This window comes from Schistocerca cancellata, chromosome 3, assembly GCF_023864275.1.
Source record: "Schistocerca cancellata isolate TAMUIC-IGC-003103 chromosome 3, iqSchCanc2.1, whole genome shotgun sequence".
NCBI classification, from domain to species: Eukaryota; Metazoa; Arthropoda; class Insecta; order Orthoptera; family Acrididae; genus Schistocerca; species Schistocerca cancellata.
The window spans coordinates 819605965-819630373 of NC_064628.1; positions in this window are offsets into that span (position 1 = coordinate 819605965).

Here is a 24409-nt window from a genome sequence, read left to right on the forward strand (position 1 = left end):
TCTGAAACCCAAAATCAAAATAAGAGGGAGAGAGAAGCTTTCGAAAACTTGTGATTTTACTTCAGTATAATACCAGTCTTCATACAACTGGTAAAACAATCCATTGCATTCACAATTTTGACTTTTCACTTTTTTCAACCGACTTTCAACTGCTTCAATCCAAGTTATCATCGGATGGCGAGGTAGTGGAGGCGGTAAAGGAGCGCATCTGAACGAAGCCATGAAGGATCTTCCAGAAAGAACATTGGAACATTATCAAGAGATGTTCCAAGTGCTTATAGGTTGACGGAGATAATGTAGGGAAATGACGATAGTCGCTAAATTTGTTATCTTTTTATAAAATTAGCTTTCACTTTTTTCTTGTCTTCGTAGTACAGCAATGTTCCATTTCTTACCACTACCTGATGATACTACTTTTATTTCTATCCGCAGCAAGAGGGTCTAGTGTGCCTCGTAATATCTCTGTCGTTCCATTTGGAAACAACGGAAATGTAAATAGATTACCTCAGGTTGATAAGATATGAATTTGGCTCCCTTCTTAGCCTGGTAAGCTTGCGTGCTGCCTTTTAAATTTTATGAACGACTTAAAGAAACCATTTACAAAGAAACTGGTACCCCTGCCTAATATCGTGTAGGGCCACCGCGAGCACGAAGAAGTGCCGCAACACGACGTGGCATGGACTCGATTAATGTCGGAAGTAGTGCTGTCCATAAATCCTAACAGTACGAGAGGATGGAGATCTCTTCTGGACAGCACGTTGCAAGACATCCTCAATAATGTTCATGCCTGGGGAGTTTGGTGGCCAGCGGAAGTGTTTAAACTCTGAAGAGTGTTGCTGGAGCCATTCTGTAGCAATAATGGACGTGTGGGTCGTCGCATTGTCCTGCTGGAATTGCCTAAGTCCATCTGAATGAACACAATGGACATGAATGGAAGCAGATGATCAGGCAGAATGCTTAGGTACATGTCACCTGTCAGAGTAGTTTCTAGACTTATCAGACGTCCCATATCACTCCAACTGCACACGCCCCACATCATTGCAGAGCCTCCAACAGTATGAGCAGTTCCCTTCTGACATGCACGTTCCATGGATTCATGAGGCCGTCTCCATACTCGTACACGTCCATCCGCTCGATACAATATGAAACGAGACTCGTCCGACCAGGCAACATGTTTCCAGTCGTCAACAGTCCACCGTCGGTGTTGCCGGGACCCCTGCGAGGCGTAAAGTTTTGTGTCGTGCAGTCATCAAGGGTACACGAGCCCATATCGTTGATGTTTCGTTGAACGGTTCGCACCCTGACACTTGTTGACGGCTCAGCATTGAAATCTGCAGCAGTTCGTGGAAGGGTTGCACTTCTGTCATGTTGGACGATTCTCTTCAGTCGTAGTTGGTCCCGTTCTTGCAGTGCCTTTTCCAAGTCGCAGCGATGTCAGAGATTTGACGTTTCACCGGATTCCCGATATTCACGGTACACTCGTGAGATAGTCGTACGGGAAAATACCCAACTCATCACTACCTCGGAGATGCTGTGACCCTTCGCGCTCGCACCGACTATAACACTACGTCCAAACTCACTTAAAACTTGATAACTTGCCGCAGTAGGGGCAACTACAACTGCTCCAGACCCCTGTCTTTTATAGGCGTTCCCGACCGCAGTGCCGTATTTTGTCTGTTTACACATCTCTGTATTTTTGTACGCATATACACACGTTTCTTTGTCTCTTCAGTGTATAATAGAAGAGAATAACCTAACGACAGTATTATTTGCGTGTGATCAGCTTATCAGATGTACACTCCTGGAAATTGAAATAAGAACACCGTGAATTCATTGTCCCAGGAAGGGGAAACTTTATTGACACATTCCTGGGGTCAGATACATCACATGATCACACTGACAGAACCACAGGCACATAGACACAGGCAACAGAGCATGCACAATGTCGGCACTAGTACAGTGTATATCCACCTTTCGCAGCAATGCAGGCTGCTATTCTCCCATGGAGACGATCGTAGAGATGCTGGATGTAGTCCTGTGGAACGGCTTGCCATGCCATTTCCACCTGGCGCCTCAGTTGGACCAGCGTTCGTGCTGGACGTGCAGACCGCGTGAGACGACGCTTCATCCAGTCCCAAACATGCTCAATGGGGGACAGATCCGGAGATCTTGCTGGCCAGGGTAGTTGACTTACACCTTCTAGAGCACGTTGGGTGGCACGGGATACATGCGGACGTGCATTGTCCTGTTGGAACAGCAAGTTCCCTTGCCGGTCTAGGAATGGTAGAACGATGGGTTCGATGACGGTTTGGATGTACCGTGCACTATTCAGTGTCCCCTCGACGATCACCAGTGGTGTACGGCCAGTGTAGGAGATCGCTCCCCACACCATGATGCCGGGTGTTGGCCCTGTGTGCCTCGGTCGTATGCAGTCCTGATTGTGGCGCTCACCTGCACGGCGCCAAACACGCATACGACCATCATTGGCACCAAGGCAGAAGCGATTCTCATCGCTGAAGACGACACGTCTCCATTCGTCCCTCCATTCACGCCTGTCGCGACACCACTGGAGGCGGGCTGCACAATGTTGGGGCGTGAGCGGAAGACGGCCTAACGGTGTGCGGGACCGTAGCCCAGCTTCATGGAGACGGTTGCGAATGGTCCTCGCCGATACCCCAGGAGCAACAGTGTCCCTAATTTACTGGGAAGTGGCGGTGCGGTCCCCTACGGCACTGCGTAGGATCCTACGGTCTTGGCGTGCATCCGTGCGTCGCTGCGGTCCGGTCCCAGGTCGACGGGCACGTGCACCTTCCGCCGACCACTGGCGACAACATCGATGTACTGTGGAGACCTCACGCCCCACGTGTTGAGCAATTCGGCGGTACGTCGACCCGGCCTCCCGCATGCCCACTATATGCCCTCGCTCAAAGTCCGTCAACTGCACATACGGTTCACGTCCCCACTGTCGCGGCATGCTACCAGTGTTAAAGACTGCGATGGAGCTCCGTATGCCATGGCAAACTGGCTGACACTGACGACGGCTGTGCACAAATGCTGCGCAGCTAGCGCCATTCGACGGCCAACACCGCGGTTCCTGGTGTGTCCGCTGTGCCGTGCGTGTGATCATTGCTTGTACAGCCCTCTCGCAGTGTCCGGAGCAAGTATGGTGGGTCTGACACACCGGTGTCAATGTGTTCTTTTTTCCATTTCCAGGAGTGTAGTTCAGAGGTTCTGTTTGAAACATGTTGAAATTAGCCATGTTGCCCAACAATAAAAATAAACTGCATGATAAGATCCTACAATCACGCGGAGAACAACATACCGCTGTGTCATCCTTTGTCACGTGGCATCATAGGAAAGCTGTATGCAGGGTCATGGTGCTAGTACACCGATCTCCTTACCACTGTTGATTTTTCAGGCGTTGGATCCGCTACATCTCACTGAAGTAGTTCTCTGGTGGCATTACGAGGTTGGGTGCACCCCGTCCCACATCTATAGCCAAGGGAAAATCCCTGGCAGTAGTGGGAACGGAACCCGGGTCTTCCGCGTAAGGAGCAGACGCGCTGACCACTAGACTACGGATGCGGATCTGCAAAAAAATGTTGTATGAAATATCTGCAGAAAAATAAAAACACTGTCCCTCCATGCTGAATACCCAGTCGTGTCTAAAACTGTTATTGTAAACAAAACGATTAACCAAGTCCCGTAGTTTGCATATTTGGGCTTTCACAAAACATGTCATAAATAAGTGGATCCCCACACTGTATTCACCAAATTAAAAAGTTTAATGAAAACAGTACAGCAAACACTAGGTAACAAATAAACACTATTAAAATAATATATGAAACTGCAATATCATTATTCCCGCATGGGAGTAAAAACTGCCCTTTAACATCTGTCGAACTGCAAATAATAGAATCTACCGAAACTGAGTTCCTGTGGTGCCTAGCGGGACAGTCACTGCTTGACCGCGAATGTGGTGAAAACGTATAACAATAGATATATCAACAGTATTTTACTGTTTTATTGTTATTATAGTTATTTCTTATCCCTATTTGTAGCTGGGTGGGCAGTGTGTCTCACTGAATGTGGAGGTTCAATTACAGATCTAAATATAGACGATAGGTCTAAAGATAGCAATAAATATACAACTTCAGAGCATTTTTGATGTAACAATAAAATACAAAGGCTACTGGTTACAGGTCTTGTCATGTACACCTGAATCGATGGTAGCCAAAATATCTTGGCAGTAAAAACCAGTAGGCCGAGAAAGACAGGTTTGCCCCTGAAAAAGATGTCAGGGCTAATAAGGAACCAGAACAGACCGCAAGGCCTAAGCCCTGATGCTACTACTGCTGTTGCTGCTGCTGCTGCTGATGATGATGATGATGATGAACTGTGGGCGATGTTGCGACGATCTTGTATGAACGAATAGACTACATTCTTCTGGGTAAGCACCGTATGTGCTAGATGCCACAACTGTTGACTTTTCGTCGTAAAGGGATGCAGGAGAGTACTTCAGCGTAGACTTAGGCAGCGCTGAGACATAATCCACAGAACTTGGATCCATTGTCACGTTCCTTCAATAAAAGTAACTATAGATAAAGCTCTCTGAGAGGTAGGAAAAAAATTTCCGTCAGTAAAGATAAGGGATACTTCTTTCTGGAATTCTCTTCTTGCAATAATAATACTACGCTGGGACCATGTCAGGACCATAGCTACTCCCTATTAAACTTCATCACTGGATTGTGTGAAATGGTACATATTGGTAAAAAGGTAACGGTTGACATACAAGCAAGTCTTCTTTCACCAGCCTTACGGTAAACTGCAGCTGTTAGGTTGCAGATGCTTTTTTCTCCATATTCATTTCTTTGATTTTGGTTCAAGTGGCATATAGCTTTATCCCAATTTCAAAATATGGCTCGACGCGAAGAAATTTTCATCGGACAAGGAAATGACCGCATTCTTAACGGAGTGTTTTGAAGAATTCGACAAAACATGGTTTCCCTACGGGATGACAAAATTGATATCATTGCCTATGTCAAGAAATAAAATATGAAGTGGTATCAAAAAGTTCTCGAAATCTGAATTTTGCGTACAGATGTTTAGGAGTACACTGAAATATCGGAAGGTGTCTTTCCAAATGTCCTTCAATCAGTATGGCTAATGCCTATAAATTCAGGGGTTTCACTAGTTGTTGGGGACCATATTTCTTTTACCATGTTCGCGAGAGATGGCGATAGCTGATCTGAAAGAGCATAAGAGTTTGTTTTAAACTTGGGAAAACCAGTGCAGAAATGCACGAAATGTTGGAGCCGACTTTTCGAGACGTCGTCTTAAGACGAGCACTGACATACGACTGGTACAAGCGTTCCACATATTGAGGAACTGGCATCACACTTGAAAATGTTTAGGAAGTGAGTGACTTGACTTTTCAAGACGGTGGACATCCAGCACTTCTGCAATGCCTTGAGAAAAAATTATGCTTAATGTGAACGTCTTCTGTCAGGAGAATTGAACATGAGTATGATTGCGGGTATATTGGTGCCACAACTGCTTCAAGACGATCTGTAGCAACATCGCGTAAAAGTCTACACAGAACCTAAACAAACGCTTCAGTACGATCGAGCCTTCCTTTCAATGGTTGTCACTGGTGACGAAAGTTCAGTTCATGGCTAGGCCCGTGAAACTAACCAACGATCGGCGCAAAGAAAGAGTAATTCGCTGAAGAATAATGGTCTGAATTGTTTTATTTATTGCTATCCTCGTCCAAAAAGGTCAAGTCCATGCTGATCTGCCTACTTTTTTTTATTTAGGTGATTGTTCATAAGGAGGTGGCCAATAAAGAATTATGTCGCAATGTTCTAAGACATTTGCCGGATGATGTGAGGAGAAAATGTCCACAGAAGTGGCTTACGAAAGACTGGGTACTCCACACTGACTACGCAATGCCACATACGGCCTACGTTATTCAGCAACTTTTTACTACAGCCGAGATGATAGTTGTTCACCATCCACCATACTCACCAGATTTATCCCCCTGTGACTTCTTCCTCTTCCCCAAGATGAGTGTGATTTGAAGCAGTGCAGAAGAGTCAAGAGGAGATGCAGAGGGCGCTAAACACCATAAGGTAGAAAGACTTCCACGACGCATTTCGAAATTTGCTGAGACTGTGTATTTGCTCCTAATGGCAGTACATTAATGCTGGTGGTGCAAAACTTCGAGCCACCCCCACGTTGTAGCTGCGGATTGTTACAGACAGTACCTCAGATTTTGGTGGAATACATTCTCCTTCTGGCTCGGCATGTTGGGCATGGTCTTCCGGATTTATTACCTCTCATATTGGTTGGTTGGTTGATTTGGGGTTCAGGGGCGAACAGCGAGGTCATCGATCCCATCGTGAAGGGAAGGATGGGGAATACAATCGGCCGTGCCCTTTCAAAGGAACAATCCCGGAATTTACCTGAAGTGATTTGGGAAACTAAGGGAGAACCTAAATCAGGATGGCCAGACGTGGGTTTGAACCATCGTCCTTCAGAATGCCTGTCCCATGTGCTAAGCGCTGCGCCACCTCGTTCGGTCGTAATACGAGGTGCATTCAAGTTCTAAGGCCTCTGATTTTTTTTTTTTTCCGGACTGGAAAGAGATAGAAACATGCGCATTGTTTTAAAATGAGGCCGCGTTCATTGTCAATACGTCCCAGAGATGGCAGCACCATACGGCAGATGGAATTTTACCGCCAGCGGCGAGAATGAGAACTGTTTTAAATACTTAAAATGGCGACGTTTTCTTTACTTGAACAGCGTGCAATCATTCGTTCTCTGAATTTGCCTGGTGTGAAACCAATTGAAATTCATCGACAGTTGAAGGAGACATGTGGTGATGGAGTTATGGATGTGCAGAAGTGCGTTCGTGGGTGTGACAGTTTAATGAAGACAGAACATCATGTGACAACAAACTGAAGCAACCTCGGGCTCGCACAAGCCGGTCCAACGACATGATCGAGAAAGTGGAGAGAATTGTTTTGGGGGATCGCCGAATGACTGTTGAACAGATCACCTCCAGAGTTGGCATTTCTGTGGGTTCTGTGTACACAGTCCTGCATGACGACCTGAAAATGCGAAAAGTGTCATCCAGGTGCGTGCCACGAATGCTGACGGACGACCACACGGCTGCCCGTGTGGCATATTGCCGAGCAATGTTGATGTGCAACGACAGCATGAATGGGACTTTCTTTTCGTCGGTTGTGACAATGGATGAGATGTGGATGCCATTTTTCAATCCAGATACAAAGCGCCAGTCAGCTCAATGGAAGCACACAGATTCACCGCCACCAAATAAATTTCGGGTAACCGCCAGCGCTGAAAAAATGATGGTGTCCATGTTCTGGGACAGCGAGGGCGTAATCCTTACCCATTGCGTTCCAAAGGGCACTACGGTAACAGGTGCATCCTACGAAAATGTTTTGAAGAACAAATTCCTTCCTGCACTGCAACAAAAACGTCCGGGAAGGGCTGCGCGTGTGCTGTTTCACCAAGACAATGCACTTGCACATCGAGCTAACGTTACGCAACAGTTTCTTCGTGATAACAACTTTGAAGTGATTTCTCATGCACCCTACTCACCTGACCTGCCTCCTAGTGACTTTTGGCTTTTTCCAACAATGAAAGACACTCTCCGTGGCCGCACATTCACCAGCCGTGCTGCTATTGCCTCAGCGATTTTCCAGTGGTCAAAACAGACTCCTAAAGAAGCCTTCGCCGCTGCCATGGAATCATGGCGTCAGCGTTGTGAAAAATGTGTACGTCTGCAGGGCGATTACTTCGAAAAGTAACGCCAGTTTCATCGATTTCGGGTGAGTAGTTAATTAGAAAAAAAAATCGGAGGCCTTAGAACTTGAATGGACCTCGTATTGGTGGACGACTTATGGCAAGTTGAAATGGTTCTTCGTTTCCTCCGACAAAGGGGTTTTTATTCTCAGATAGCATGTTTCTAAACTGCTTGCGGGGCGGGTGCGACATGGTTTGCTTTGATGTCTCTCCTGTCGCTATCTAGTTCCTGTGGACCTCAGCCATATCCACTCTGCCAGTCACCTTGTTCATCCCTCTTTCACTAAGTTTTACATGCTTTCACCCTTTCTGCCGCACCATATTTTACACTGAGGTGACACAGGATAACTCCTACTATCATGTCGGACATCCTTTTTCCCGGCGTAGTACAGCAACTCAATGTGGCATAGACTCAACAGGTCACGGAAATCGCATTCTCAAGTATTGAGCCGTGCTTCCACTAAAGTCACCCACAATTTCGAAAGTGTAGTCGGTGCAGGAGTTTGTGCACGAAATGATATCTCGACTATGTCCCATAGATGTTCGATGGGATTTATGTCGGGCGATCTGTGTTGCAAAATCTTTTGATAGAATTGTCTGTAATGTTCTTCAAAGCAATCGCAAACGACTGTGCCCCAGTAACATGGCGCATTGTAATCCGTAAAAACCCCATAATTGTTTGGAACATGAAGTCCATGCATGGCTGGAAATGGCCTCCCCATTTCTAATCAACGATTGGTTTACATGGACCAGAGCAGCCAGTCCATTCTATGTAAACACAGCCCACACCATTATGGAGCCACAACCAAGAAGCACAGTGCCTTCTTGGCAACTTGGGTGCACGATTCCGTGCAGTCTGCATCACACTCGAGTCTTACCATCAGCTCTTACCAGCTGAAATTGGGACACATCTTACCATCTATGGTGCAACCGATGTGGTCACGAGTCCAGGAGAGGCACTGCAGACAATGTCGTGCTGTTAGCAAAGGTACTCGCGTCGGCCATCTGCTGCCATGACCCATTAACGGCAAATTTCGCAACACTGTCATAACGAATACGTTCTTCGTACGTTCCACATTGACTTCTACGGTTATTTCACACTATGTTGCTTGTCTGTTAGCACTGACAACTCTACGCAAACGCCGCTGCACTCGCTCCTTAAGTGTAGGCCGTCGGCCGCTGCGTTGTCCGTGGTAAGAGGTAATGCCTGAAATTTGGTATTCTCGGAACACTCTCGACACTGTTGGTCTCGGAATATTGAATACCGTAACGATTTTCGAAATGAAATGGCCTGTGCGCCTAGCTCGAAATGCCATTTCTCGTTCAGAGTCTCTTAATTCTCGTCGTGCGGCCATAATCAGGTCGGAAAACTTTTCACATGAACCATCTGATAGAAATGGTAGCTCCGCTAATGGACCGCCCTTTTGTGTCCTGTCTGCGCGGTACTACCGCCATCTCTATGGTACGTATCGCTATCCCATGACTTTTGCAACCTCAGTGTACTTTGTAGGAGAAGCAGTACAATGAAGACAAGACTTTAAGGATCCTTATCCTTTATACTAGCTGATGACGGAAGAGCAGTTGAACAGGTTTCTATACTTCCTCAAAGAGAGAGGGTTCTGATTTGATTCATTATAAATGTTTCTGTTACCATCTCTTAACAGTTTGTCTACAGCCGACAGGAGATGGATCGGTTATGGGAGCGTTGGCCCCGTCGGTTGCTGATAAGGAGACCATACGAACTTCCTGCACTGATCTGATTCATATTGAAAGGTTGTGCAGATCACGACTAGGACTTCATCATAAGAGCTTATATACAGGGTGAAGCGAAATTCGTGCACTCGGGCTTCACAGCGCGACTCCTCACGTGACTGCAATAAAAAAAATGTCTCTCACAAATTTTCGTCTGGCGACTACATCAGCAGAAAAAGGATGTTAAAGAGTGACAATCTGGCAACTCTGTAACCACAAGTATAGTAACTGTCTCAGTATAAACACTACAGTTGTGTTATACAGTTGGTGCAGCAGTTAGAGTTTTGGGTTAGCATACAGGAGGTCGAGTGTTCGATCCGGGGTTCAGGCATATGTTTTTTGTTTGGTAAATGTAGTCCAAGTGGTACGGTGTCTGGCATCTTAATCGGTAACACCGATTGCAGCGGGTCCTCTGGAAAACATTTACACTTACATACGACAATCGTAGGAATGGAAGATTGGTCAGCTTTGAAAGATGCCCTTTCCACGTCGTCGGCTCGAATTTATTCGCACAACTTCCTCTACTAGATATGAAACCTGTTTTATTTGTTCCCTCCTCTAACGGTCACATAGATTAGTACCAACTATTATTGTTGCCTCGTTCAGGTCCACTACATTTCGTTAGAGCCTTACGTTCCAGATCCGAGCGAGGTGGCGCAGTGGTTAGACACTGGACTCGCATTCGGGAGGACGACGGTTCAATCCCGCGTCCGGCCATCCTGATTTAGGTTTTCCGTGATTTCCCTAAATCGCTCCAGGCAAATGCAGGGATGGTTCCTTTCAAAGGGCACGGCCGACTTCCTTCCTCATCCTTCCCTAATCCGATGAGACCGATGACCTCGCTGTCTGGTCTCCTTCCCCAAAACAACCAACCAACCAACCTTACGTTCCAGTAGGACTAGCAACGTGCTTCGCAAATAATGTCCAAACTCGGTTACTATTTCTATGAGTTATCACTATGGTCCCATTAATAATTTTAACTGTCTATTTCTTATTTATCTAACCACGTATTTGTTATGTTCAGCGTTACTAAATGTTGTAAATTTTGGATACATATGACACAAGGAATGGTGAATATCACAGTGTGAAATGTCAGAATGAAATTAGCAAATAAAAAAAAATGCACCTAAGTCCAGGATTGAATCCTCGACCTCCTGCACGCTAACCCAAAACTCTATCCACTTCGCCGACTGTACAACACAATTGAAACATCAGGTCAGAGGTAATTACCGTGCGTGTTGTTAGTGTTGCCAGATTGCCACTCTTTAACGTCCATTTTCTGCCGGATGTACTCGCCGGACGAAATTTTGTGACCGACGTTTTTTTATCACTGGCATATGAGGAATCGCTGTACGAAGCCCGAGTGCGCAAATTTCGCTTCACCCTGTATAAGGGCTTATATATAAAAGCTTTGCAACAACTGCCCGAAAGTAACGCGCTCCTAAAATAGCGTGAACATCTCGGATTTATTTTATGAGCATAGCGTGATGTCATAGGAGCAACGACGTACGTGACATAGTCTACTAATAAAAAATCATCCATAAGATACTTGAAAACAGCCTAAGGCCGAAACTGTACAACCGTACATGATACAAAGAGAATGGTAGCTGAAGGCATCTAGAAATCTTTCAAAAAATTAATCGCAGCTGCGGACCCTATCACATTGAAAAAAAAAAGATAAACACTGTGAAAATAATAATGAATCTTTCAGTAATAATAGTTTGCACAGTGGGAATAGTTACGTGAAAATAAAGGGAAAAAAAGAAATGCAGGCGAGGCGATTCAATCCACTGATCTCGTGTGGTTCTGAAACATATCGGTTAAGCCGCTCTGCTGATGACTCCTTGAACAGTAGCGATCTTACACAATACAGTATATATAAGCACGGCAAAATTCTCAAACTCAATTACAATATATATAAGCACGGTAAAATTCTCAAACTCAATTATCTCGATAATGGTTGAGAGTTGCGTTTTCCTGTTTACATCTGCTGAAGTCGTAGTCGTGCTCTACACATCCTGTTAATATGAATCAGCTCGACGAGGGGAAGTTCATAGGGTCCCCTTGGGAGCCCTGAGGCGACACACTCGATTGTACCCACCCACCTCCTGACCTTCTTGCTTCTGCCGCCTTGTTTTATGACTGTCGGTCCAGCTGTTGTTAATTACGTTTTTTAACCTTCTTAATTCACTGTTACGAAACTCCCAGCAACAAAACATTAATTATTCCGTCACTGCTTTAGCCTTTCATCTGGCTGGTGGAGGTGAGTTGTTTCTCGCTACGTATAAGCTCTGCTCTCTTGCCTGCAGACTTTTACCTCTCTTTAAATTATTCCTCATGCCCGGCATCGATATTGCTTTTAGTGCCTTGGTTTTGCCACTCTTATATTCTATTACAAATCGCTCAAATTTATGGATGATGTCACTAATTCTAAATGACCTCGCTTTTAAACACCTAGTTCCTCCTTCCCTCCCCCCTCCTCTCCAACGAACCAGTTAATATACAGGGTTATTACAAATGATTGAAGCTATTTCACAGCTCTACAATAACTTTATTATTTGAGATATTTTCACAATGCTTTGCACACACATACAAAAACTCAAAAAGTTTTTTTAGGCATTCACAAATGTTTGATATGTGCCCCTTTAGTGATTCGGCAGACATAAAGCCGATAATCAAGTTCCTCCCACACTCGCCCCAGCATGTCCCCATCAATGAGTTCGAAAGCATCGTTGATGCGAGCTCGCAGTTCTGGCACGTTTCTTGGTAGAGGAGGTTTAAACACTGAATCTTTCACATAACCCCACAGAAAGAAATCGCATGGGGTTACGTCGGGAGAGCGTGGAGGCCATGACATGAATTGCTGATCATGATCTCCACCACGACCGATCCATCGGTTTTCCAATCTCCTGTTTAAGAAATGCCGAACATCATGATGGAAGTGCGGTGGAGCACCATCCTGTTGAAAGATGAAGTCGGCGCTGTCGGTCTCCAGTTGTGGCATGAGCCAATTTTCCAGCATGTCCAGATACACGTGTCCTGTAACGTTTTTTTTCGCAGAAGAAAAAGGGACCGTAAAATTTAAACTGTGAGACTGCACACAACACGTTAACTTTTGGTGAATTGCGAATTTGCTGCACGAATGCGTGAGGATTCTCTACCGCCCAGATTCGCACATTGTGTCTGTTCACTTCACCATTAAGAAAAAAATGTTGCTTCATCACTGAAAACAAGTTTCGCACTGAACGCATCCTCTTCCATGAGCTGTTGCAACCGCGCCGAAAATTCAAAGCGTTTGACTTTGTCATCGGGTGTCAGGGCTTGTAGCAATTGTAAACGGTAAGGCTTCTGCTTTAGCCTTTTCCGTAAGATTTTCCAAACCGTCGGCTGTGGTACGTTTAGCTCACTGCTTGCTTTATTCGTCGACTTCTGCGGGCTACGCGTGAAACTTGCCCGCATGCGTTCAACCGTTTCTTCGCTCACTGCAGGCCGACTCGTTGATTTCCCCTTACAGAGGCATCCAGAAGCTTTAAACTGCGCGTACCATCGCTGAATGGAGTTAGCAGTTGATGGATCTTTGTTGAACTTCGTCCTGAAGTGTCGTTGCACTGTTATGACTGACTGATGTGAGTGCATTTCAAGCACGACATACGCTTTCTCGGCTCCTGTCGCCATTTTGTGTCACTGCGCTCTCGAGCGCTCTGGCGGCAGAAACCTGAAGTGCGGCTTCAGCCGAACAAAACTTTATGAGTTTTCCTAGGTGTCTGCAGTGTGTCGCGACCATATGTCAATGAATGGAGCTACAGTGAATTTATGAAATCGCTTCAATCATTTGTAATAGCCCTGTATTTTGGAAACTTTTGGATACCATGTCTCATTTATTCGTAAAATTCAGTGTCATTGAAAGCCGTCTCGCTACAGTATTAGTGTCTTTCTCACTTGCTGTCCCTGTCTCCCTGTTTTCTTTTTTCAACTTACGCTGTACGAGGCCAAGTGAATGTTTTCCAAATTTGGCAGGTGCGGAATTCTACTGCGGACTGCGTCCAGCCGAGCCCCGCCGGGCTAGGCGGCTTGTCCCGAGTCGCTGCTGTCAGTGTTTAATAACGCCATTATGCAGGCCGCTTTGCGTCGCTGGCGGACACAAATCATCTTGACGTAACAGCGCGGTGCGGCGCGCCGTCCGCAAATCGCGAGCCGAGGCGCGCAAGCCGTCTTTGTCGGCGGCGCACTTTGTAGCCGGCCGGTGCGGGCCGTCCAGGCGCGTCACACGGGCGGTTGGCCACGGAACTCGAGGGCGACACAGCGTCTGCTGCAGCCTGGTATGGAGCTGCACAGAGTCGCCTACGTTACGCCAGGCGTGGGCAGCCACGAGTTCCCTTGCCTGCAGAAATAGCGCCCACCCTGCGAAACTTCTTCTTCTTTTCCTTGAACTGTTTTCCAGTATTGGCGCTGGGTCTCCTGTATCATTACCAACTGATTTGGTATTCTTATTTTGCCGGCCGCGGTGGTCTAGCGGTTCTGGCGCTGCAGTCCGGAACCGCGGGACTGCTACGGTCGCAGGTTCGAATCCAGCCTCGGGCATGGGTGTGTGTGATGTCCTTAGGTTAGTTAGGTTTAAGTAGTTCTAAGTTCTAGGGGACTTATGACCTAAGATGTTGAGTCCCATAGTGCTCAGAGCCATTTTTGGTATTTTTATTTTAATGGGAGACCGGACGCCACCCTATTCAAATGGCTCTAAGCACTATGGCACTTAACATCTGACGTCATCAGTCCCCTAGACTTATACTCCATTCACCGAAACGAGACACGTACTGTAAACACGGCAAGGCGCGTGACCACAGCGCTGCCATCGAGGGGCGTCAGAAATTAAAAAATGAAAGTCGTGTTTTTTTGTAATTTGGCACCTGAACATGATAAAGTGATCCGAGAACTACCTTCCGACACCCTTTTTTTTTTACATTACATTAAAATTTATTGTCACTGAAAAAGAGAAATATTTAAGCTTTCAGGAAAAGTTGTTTTTTCGCGTTACTCTATATTCATCACGCCATATTTCCGAAGCTGTGTGCCGCACAGCAAAATATTTTTATAATTGCCTTCAGTACTATATGTTGATGACATCCGCAAATTTATTGCGCAATAGAGTCAGTAATAGTGAAGTAATAAATTAAAATCTCACGTCTGATGCAGAACTTTTGCCAAATCATCATCCGAAATATAGTACGTGACGAACTTTTCCCCTTTAATTTTTTTTGTGGGGGTGTAAGCGAGAAAAGTTTCAGAAAGGTTTGAATTTAATTTTGTAGTTTTTTCCGAATGCGATGGGTGCAACCGTTTGGCCTTTATGAGTGGAAACTCAAACGTGGAAATTAGACTGCATTATAGAGGTTTGTTATAAACCTCAATGAAAACAGTTCAAGTTCGACAGAGTGAACCTTGTTTCGTCCTTTATCATTATTATTACTGGTATTGTTATTAAAATTAACAATTAATTGTGTTTGAATGTAGCGTTTTGTTAGCAACCTGAATGAAAATAAATCTGCTTCGACAGAATGAACTCAGTGTAACATTATTGTTAAATTTATTTCGTACATTGTTGCCCAGGTTCCTCACGGTCCGCTCTGACAGCTCGGCAGCCAGCCGAACTCCGCCAGCCGCAAAGCGTGCGCCAAGAATTTTCCACACCCCTACGTATCACGTGAACACCGTATGCTTTCTCTGGAAACGAGCGTAGTCGCTCACGTGACACTGTTTATGTTTCGTCCCAGCTCTCGCTGAATGATGATGAAAAAATGTAATTTTTATGGGCCATCGATTGCTAATGAAACAAACAATGCTCGTGTTTTTGAAACATAAGTGAATACATTACACATTCATTTTTATACCAAGCTATTTATAAGCTATTAACCTTACTTGTCCTTAGTTCCTCGCTTAACAAACTACTCTTTCAGAACTCTCTCGCAAATGTGCCTGCACAAGATGTCAGTGAGGTGTCAGTGCATAAACTTTGCTGCGTTTTGGAAAAAGTAGTAAATTCTAATGTGGAAACAAGAGAAATGTAGGTTTTAATCAAAATTTTCCGTTTATGACACTTCTGTGAAAGTTACAAAAGGTTCAAAAGTTAGGCGGAAATAAATTGCTGCTTCCGTTCCATTTTCAGCGGAATTATTTTTAGACAATAACCAAAGCAGAACTACCAGTAAATGTCTTAGGATGGTCGCCGTGCAAGTGTGATTGTGGATGGGCTTCGCTTCATATTTACAGAAAATGAGAGTGTACGCTTCAGTTTGGAATCGTGGTTTCCCTCCAGCACACAGCATTTCGCCTGGCATACTGACCACCCGTCTGCAACCCTCACCATTCCCATTCTCCCCATGCTTGCCCTGCCAACTCCGCATCTACCTAGCACATTATGCTGCACTCTGCGCCCCAACTGTCTGTGAAAGTTTTCTAAATTTGTATGAATCATATGGGATAATGTACCAGCCTGTTATTCATTTACTGGGATGTGGGAAACCACCTGAAAGTCACATTGGCCCACTGGACGGATTCCATCCCAGAGACTCTACTTTAATGCACCCCACTATCTGAGCTGATAGTTTCCCTGTGCAATAGCAGATGTAAATTATTTTCTGGCCATTGACAGTCTACGTTCTATATCCTCTCTTCTCCGTCCCTCATCAGTTATGTTGCCATGCAAATAGCAAAACTCATTTACTATTTTAAGTGACTGATTCCCTTAGCATCACCTGATGTAATTCGACAACATTCTGTTATCCTTGTTTTGCTTTTATTGATTCTTATCTTATTCTTCCTTTCAAGACACTGCCCATTCCGTTCATTTGGTCTTCCAAGTCCTTTGCTGTCTCTGACAGAATTACAGTGTCATCAGCAAATCTCAAAGTTTTATTTCAGCTCCCTGAACTTTAATTCCTACTCCAAATTTTTCTTTGGTTCCTATTGCTGCTTGTTCAATGTACAAATTGAATGACATTGGGGGCAGGTTACAACCCTGTCTCACTCCCTTTTCAACCACTGCCTCCCTTTCATGCCCCTCGGCTCTTATAACTGGTTTCTGTACGAGCTGTCAATAGCCTTTTGCTCCGTGTATTTTAACCCTGCTGCCTTCAGGATTTCAAAGACAGTATTCCAATCAGAACTATCAAAAGCTTTCTCTAAGTCTACAAATGCTGTAAATGTAGGTTTAACTTTTCTTAACCTGTCTTCTAAGATAATTCGTAAGGTAGTGTTCCTATATTTCTCCGGAATCTAAACTGATCTACCCCGAGATCTATTTCTACCAGTTCTTTGATTCTTCAGTAGAGTTCATGTTAGTAGTTTGCAACCATGACTTATTAAACTGATAGATGGGTAATTTTCACGCCTGTCAGCAACCTCTGTATTTGGAATTGGAATTACTACATTCTTCTTGAATGTCTGGGGGTATTTCGTCTGTCTCATACATCTTGTGCACCAGATGGAATAGTTTCGTCATGGCTGGATCTCCCAAGGATATCAGTTCTTCTGACGGAGTGTTTTCTACTCCTGAGGCCTCATTTCGCCTTAGATCTTTCAGTGGTGTGTCAGTTTCTTCTCGCATATCAAATCTCCCATCTCATCCTCATCTACCTGCTCTTCCATTTCAATAATGTTGCCTTAAAATTTATCTCCCTTATTTACAGATCCTATATACTCATTCCATCTTTCAGATTTCCTTTATTTGCTAAGGACTGGTTTACCATCTGAGTTCTTGATTCGTACAGCTGCTTCTCTTTTCCCGAAAAGCGTCTTTAATCTCCCTGTAGGCGGTATCTATCTTTTCCCTAGTTAAACATTTTTCTAAATCATTACATTTGTCCTCTGGCCGTTCCTGTTTAGCAATTTTGCACTTGCTGTCAGTCTCATTTCTAAACGTTTGTATTACACTTTTCCTACTTCATTTGCTGCATTTTTAAAGTTTCCCCTTTCATTAGTAAAATACCGTATCTCTTGTGGTATCCAAGAATTTCTACTAGGCCTTATCCTTTTATCTATTTGATCCTCTGCTGCCTTCACTGTTTCATTTCTTAAAGCTACCCATTCGGCTTCTAGTATATTCCTTTCACCTGTTCTAGTCAACCACTGCCTAATGCTCCTTCTGAAGCTCTCACGAACCTCTAGTTCTTTCCAACTATCCAGGGTCAAACCTCCTTTATTTCCTACCTATTTCCAATTTCTTCAGTTTTATCTACAGTTCATAACCAATAAATTGTGTCAGAGTCCACACCTGACCTGTAAGTGTCTTACACTTCTGACTCTCTGTCTAACCATTATATAATCAGTCTGAAAGTTTCTGGTGTCTCCAGGTCTCTTTCATGTATAGAACCTTCTTTTATGAGCCTTAAACCAAGTGTTAGCGATGATTAAATTGCGCTATGTGCGAATCTCTACCAGGCTACTTTCTCTTTCATTCCTTTACCCCAGTCTACATTCACCTTACTATTTTTCCGTCTCTTTCTTTTCCTACTACCGAATTCCGGTACCACATTACAATTCAATTTTCATCTGTATAATTTCTTTTATCAAGTGATTTACAAACAGGCAGGTCCGAGTATAGTACACACGTTTTAATTTGGCTGATTCTGGATAGCGTTGTATGGTTTGGGAGAAGCAAGTGTCGCTAGGGAGGAGAAGGGTGCATAGCAAGTATGTTTTGTAACGAATGTCTACCCTCATTGTCGGTAGTTAGCTTCCTTCTTTAAGGATTTGTAGGTAGCAATCGCGATTGACTGAAAATTGCTATATCATTCTATAAAAAAGCCTGTTAGAAGTAAGCTGTACCGGTTGTCTCGTTGTTTCATTAGTCCTTGGAAACACCTACAAAAAATAAGTATAATTTATCTTTTATAGTCTCAAAAATCAAAGTGTCCAAATAAAATAATTTTCCATTCTAAAGTTTAGTTAGGTGCTATTCTTAATCATGGTTAGAGGAGGAAGGGGAGGATACTAGCTAATATCTGACAGAATTCAGAAGTAATGATCTCAGAGAGGTTGGGAAAATGGGAATAACTGCGTTAGTCTGTTCTGTGCAGGTCTGTTCTTCTTGGCATAACTGCTGCAATGTTTATTGTGCTCATGTCTTGGTCCATATCTGCAATTGTACCCCTCCTCCTACCCACTTTATCTGTTATCAATTTGGCTATTCCTTTATGCTTCAGATTGTAACCGCCACCACAAATTTATATTTTCTACGATTCGATGCAGTGCCTCTTCACTTGTTATTAGATCTATCCACCTATCTTCAGCATTCTTCTGTAGCATCACCACTTCAGATGTCCATCGACCACACTTAACTCCCATAAAAGGCTGCATTCCATACAAATACTTTCAAAAAGTTGTCTAATACTTAAATTTATATTCGATGTAACCAGTGTTTTCTTGCTTTAGTCAGTCCGAATTTTGTACCTGCGAAACCTCGGACATCGTCAGTTACTCTGGTGTCCACATAGCAAAACCCATCGGATACTTTTAGTGCCTCATTTCCTAATCGTATCTCTCACATACTCTTCATTTAATCCAACTACATTCTATTACCCCTGTTTTATTTTTGTTAATGTTCATTTTAAAACCTCTTTTCAGAACACTATCTATTCCGTTTAGCTGAACATCCAAGTTCTTTGCCATCTCTGACAGAACTACGTGGGACGTTAAGTAAGTAATGGAACACATTTTTTTCGGCCAATTTCGGTTGACAAAATGTGGATTTTGTTGTTGGACAATTTGGAATATCCCAGCTTCAGCCCCTACAGTTTCATGAAGTTCCGACAAGTGCCGGCGCTGTACGCAGCTTTCAAAATGTTGTCGGTAATGGAGGTGCGTTCCACACAGAGGACTGTCATTGCGTTTCTTTTCGCGTATAACCAGAGCGTCGCGGATATTCGTAGCTGCTTTCAGAACGCCTACAAAGACCTGGTATTGAACAACAGCACGGTGAGTCATTGGGCGAGGCGTCTGTCATCATCGCAACAGTGTCGTGCAAACCTGTCCAGTCAACCGGGTGCCGGCCAGCCGCACACGGCAGTGACTCCTGCAATGCAAGAACGTGCGGACACCCTCATTCTAGGTGACTGCAGGTCATAATCAAACACCTCGTTGCACAACTTGACGTCTCCATTGGTAGTGCAGACAGACTCGTCCATTTCATTGGGTTGTTCGTCCTCATCCACCAGAAAACAACCCAGACATCGCACCTTCCGACTTGTATCAGTTTGTTCCAATGAAGTGGACGATGTGGAGGTTACTGATGCAGCAAGACGTTGACTCCGACATCGACCAGTGGAGTGGAGCCACGTGGACAGACAGGCCCTCCCAGTAAGGTAGCGTAAGGCCGTCGAATTGAACGGAGATTATGTTGAAAAATAGAATTTTGTACCAAAAAAGTGGGGATTAATATGCTGTATTGCAAACCTGAATAAAACAAACCTGCTTTCAGAAAAAAAAACATGTGTTGCATTACTTACTGAAAGACTCTCGTACTATGTCATCAACCAATCTCGAAGGTTTTACCTGTTTTCTCACAAGTGTGACCCCATTTTCCTAATTTCTGTTACGTTTCTTTCATTGCTTGTGCAATACCAGACTAAATAACATCGAGGATAAGCTACAATCTTGTCTTGCCTCCTTCTCAACTATTGCTACTCTTTCACGCTCTTCGATTCTTAAAACTGTATTCTAGTTCAAACGGTCAATCAGAGTCGTTTCATTATTCTAACATTTTGAGGCATTTTTGTGCATTTGTAACGCCGACATTCTTGTTGAACATGAATCCACTCAGCAGACCAGTAGTCTCTGGAGAAGAAAAGGACTAACTTTTTCTTTTACCTGCCAGTCCCCATTTATCCTTTAGTTGATAAAGAGTGATTGGAGATATGTTTATTTCAAAGGTGGACTTTTACACGGGCAACCAGACTTGCGTGAATAGCATAGATCCTTCATCAACCTAACTTTGTTAGCAGGTCTATCAAAGAACGAAGATTGAGAGAAGGGTCAAAGATATACTTACGGACAGAACTTCATCGTGCTGTAGTCGGTCTGGCCTAGCGGGATCTCTCCCCCTTCTTCCCCCTCCCCCCCCCCCACACTAGTTTGAAGCTGGAGCCATTTTTGGGTGAGCGTCGTGATGCTCACTTTAGCTGCATCTGAGTAATTGGACTTTCTCTGCTGAGCTGCCCATTTCGATAAAAGAAACAGGTATCTGAATGCGTTTGATTACAGAGTCTTTAATACGCTATTTTTCAGGTTCGTTTATGTTAGGGAAATGAAGCGGGGTCCCTAATTTTGTCGATTTTATAAGATTTTGTGGGGAAGATTAATCTGTTGGTCACTGCTTTGCTCGAACTTGAGCCAGAGTTTCGTGTTCACCTGATCCATAGCCTAAGTACAGATCTATTGAAAAGAAGGAACAGATTTCAAACATTTATTACTTCCTAGCTACAAAAGATTCAGACACAATTTCAACCATCCTGAAAAGAGAAACGTTCAAACTTTTGTGCATTCAGTGTGAGTACCATGTATTACACGACTAATGTCAAAACGATGGCTAGTTCCCTCCCACAGCTTGTCTCCCGTTATCGAATTCATAGCTTCAACGCTGCGCTGTCACAGACTTTCAAGAGTGTCAGGCATAGGGTGGATAAAAACGCTATCTTTTACGTAACCCTACAGATAAGTCACAAGATGTAAGGTCTGGCGACCTGAGAGGCCATAGGTGACGAAGTTCATCTTCTTTCCTTCCAATTCAACGTCCCAGACGTCACACCTTGTGACTTTTATCTGTGGGTTTACATAAAAGACCGCGTTTTCATCCTCTCTATGCCTGACACTCTTGAAAGTCTGCGACATCCGAGTGTTGAAGCTGTCAATTCGATAACGAGGGACCAGCTGCCTCGTGTGTGGCAGGAAATTAGCCAACGTTTGGTACTGATCGTGTAACACATGGTGCTCACACTGAATGCATAAAAATTCGATCTTTTCCGTTTCCAGGAACGTTGGAATTGTGTTTCTATCTTTTGTAGTTTGGAAGCAATAAATGTTTGAAATCTGTTCCTTCTTTTTGAATAGCCGTATAGTATGGGCTTATAGTTTGTTAAATTCTGGCTAGCATTAAGTCGCGTAGTGAGTGAAGAATTTTGTTTCAGGTTTAATACTTTTCCAGTAATCGATTCGATTCTGAGTAGAATGGACTTTTTCTGTTGGATCCCCACTGTTCATGACCTCAAAGCTGCTAAACTATGATACCCTGAATAGTGTAGTACGTAAAACCCTGTGCGGAACGAATACCTTCACGCAATCCGAGTTATTGTCCTATAACCATTTTTCTGATTATTTTTTTTTTTTTTCAAAAACGTTGGCTGTCGTTGGTCTTTGACGTGGCGTAACGCACCAGGCATGGCATTCCTTCTCTACTTGCCTCTCTAACACTAGAGGGTGATTTTACTATCCTGTAGTGACCTTGATATCACTAACCCGAGACTGTATTCACTACCAACGAACCGTTTATCCGAACGATTCCACCGCCTATTCAGTAATTAATTACGGTTACGTGCTTCTGTCTGCACCAAGAATGTTGCGTACTGCATTTATTCCAAAGTGCTGTTGGCGTTAATCCTCGGCCTTTTGGTAAATAACGTCACCACCCGTGATAAAAAGAATTTTATTGGTTCCATAAACGATTTTGCTATCATGCCTACTGTTACCCATTCCACGCAACTATATTTCACCCCAAGGAATCAATGAGCATACAACTGAAAGCATACTTAAGCGAAGTAATGTGTAAAATGGGAACTGAGCAGTACGATAAAATGGAGTGCGACTTATGATACGTTACCTTCCCTAGCATACTCGTTTAAGATCGTGTTATCCGTTGTGCCGAATTCTAGTTAGAGTTATTCATTGGAGCATATCCATTGCACCATCAGTCAATCTATAAAACGAGTATGGTAATCAGTGAATGTAACGTACCCTTTTTAAGTGCACATTTTCAACAATATTAAGCACCTTTGTTCAGAGTCCAAACTCAGGTTATTATTACCCCCTATAATCGGTGGTAAAATACACTCCTGGAAATTGAAATAAGAACACCGTGAATTCATTGTCCCAGGAAGGGGAAACTTTATTGACACATTCCTGGGGTCAGATACCTCACATGATCACACTGACAGAACCACAGGCACATAGACACAGGCAACAGAGCATGCACAATGTCGGCACTAGTACAGTGTATATCCCCCATTCGCAGCAATGCAGGCTGCTATTCTCCCATGGAGACGATCGTAGAGATGCTGGATGTAGTCCTGTGGAACGGCTTGCCATGCCATTTCCACCTGGCGCCTCAGTTGGACCAGCGTTCGTGCTGGACGTGCAGACCGCGTGAGACGACGCTTCATCCAGTCCCAAACATGCTCAATGGGGGACAGATCCGGAGATCTTGCTGGCCAGGCTAGTTGACTTACACCTTCTAGAGCACGTTGGGTGGCACGGGATACATGCGGACGTGCATTGTCCTGTTGGAACAGCAAGTTCCCTTGCCGGTCTAGGAATGGTAGAACGATGGGTTCGATAACGGTTTGGATGTACCGTGCACTATTCAGTGTCCCCTCGACGATCACCAGTGGTGTACGGCCAGTGTAGGAGATCGCTCCCCACACCATGATGCCGGGTGTTGGCCCTGTGTGCCTCGGTCGTATGCAGTCCTGATTGTGGCGCTCACCTGCACGGCGCCAAACACGCATACGACCATCATTGGCACCAAGGCAGAAGCGACTCTCATCGCTGAAGACGACACGTCTCCATTCGTCCCTCCATTCACGCCTGTCGCGACACCACTGGAGGCGGGCTGCACGATGTTGGGGCGTGAGCGGAAGACGGCCTAACGGTGTGCGGGATCGTAGCCCAGCTTCATGGAGACGGTTGCGAATGGTCCTCGCCGATACCCCAGGAGCAACAGTGTCCCTAATTTGCTGGGAAGTGGCGGTGCGGTCCCCTACGGCACTGCGTAGGATCCTACGGTCTTGGCGTGCATCCGTGCGTCGCTGCGGTCCGGTCCCAGGTCGACGGGTACGTGCACCTTCCGCCGACCACTGGCGACAACATCGATGTACTGTGGAGACCTCACGCCCCACGTGTTGAGCAATTCGGCGGTACGTCCACCCGGCCTCCCGCATGCCCACTATACGCCCTCGCTCAAAGTCCGTCAACTGCACATACGGTTCACGTCCACGCTGTCGCGGCATGCGATGGAGCTCCGTATGCCACGGCAAACTGGCTGACACTGACGGCGGCGGTGCACAAATGCTGCGCAGCTAGCGCCATTCGACGGCCAACACCGCGGTTCCTGGTGTGTCCGCTGTGCCGTGCGTGTGATCATTGCTTGTACAGCCCTCTCGCAGTGTTCGGAGCAAGTATGGTGGGTCTGACACACCGGTGTCAATGTGTTCTTTTTTCCATTTCCAGGAGTGTACATTAACCTAACGATTACTGTCACGTCTTATATATAACCCAAAGCACGAACATTTCATAGCTACTGTACAAATTTTAGGTAACTTTTCATTCTCTCTGTATTTTATCTTCATTACTAACAGAATTTTCATACATTTGTTTCATTAACTATGAGAGCGAAATCTTTAAATCTGCATATAGGTTTAAAATATTGGTGCTCGCTGTACTATGAATACAAACGCGACGCAGTTTATTTTTGCTTCTGTCTCACTGTCAGTGTTATTCTCTGTTCATGCGCTTGTAATTTCCTTTATTACGAGAGATGCTGCAATCTCTGGTTCCCCTCTCTGTA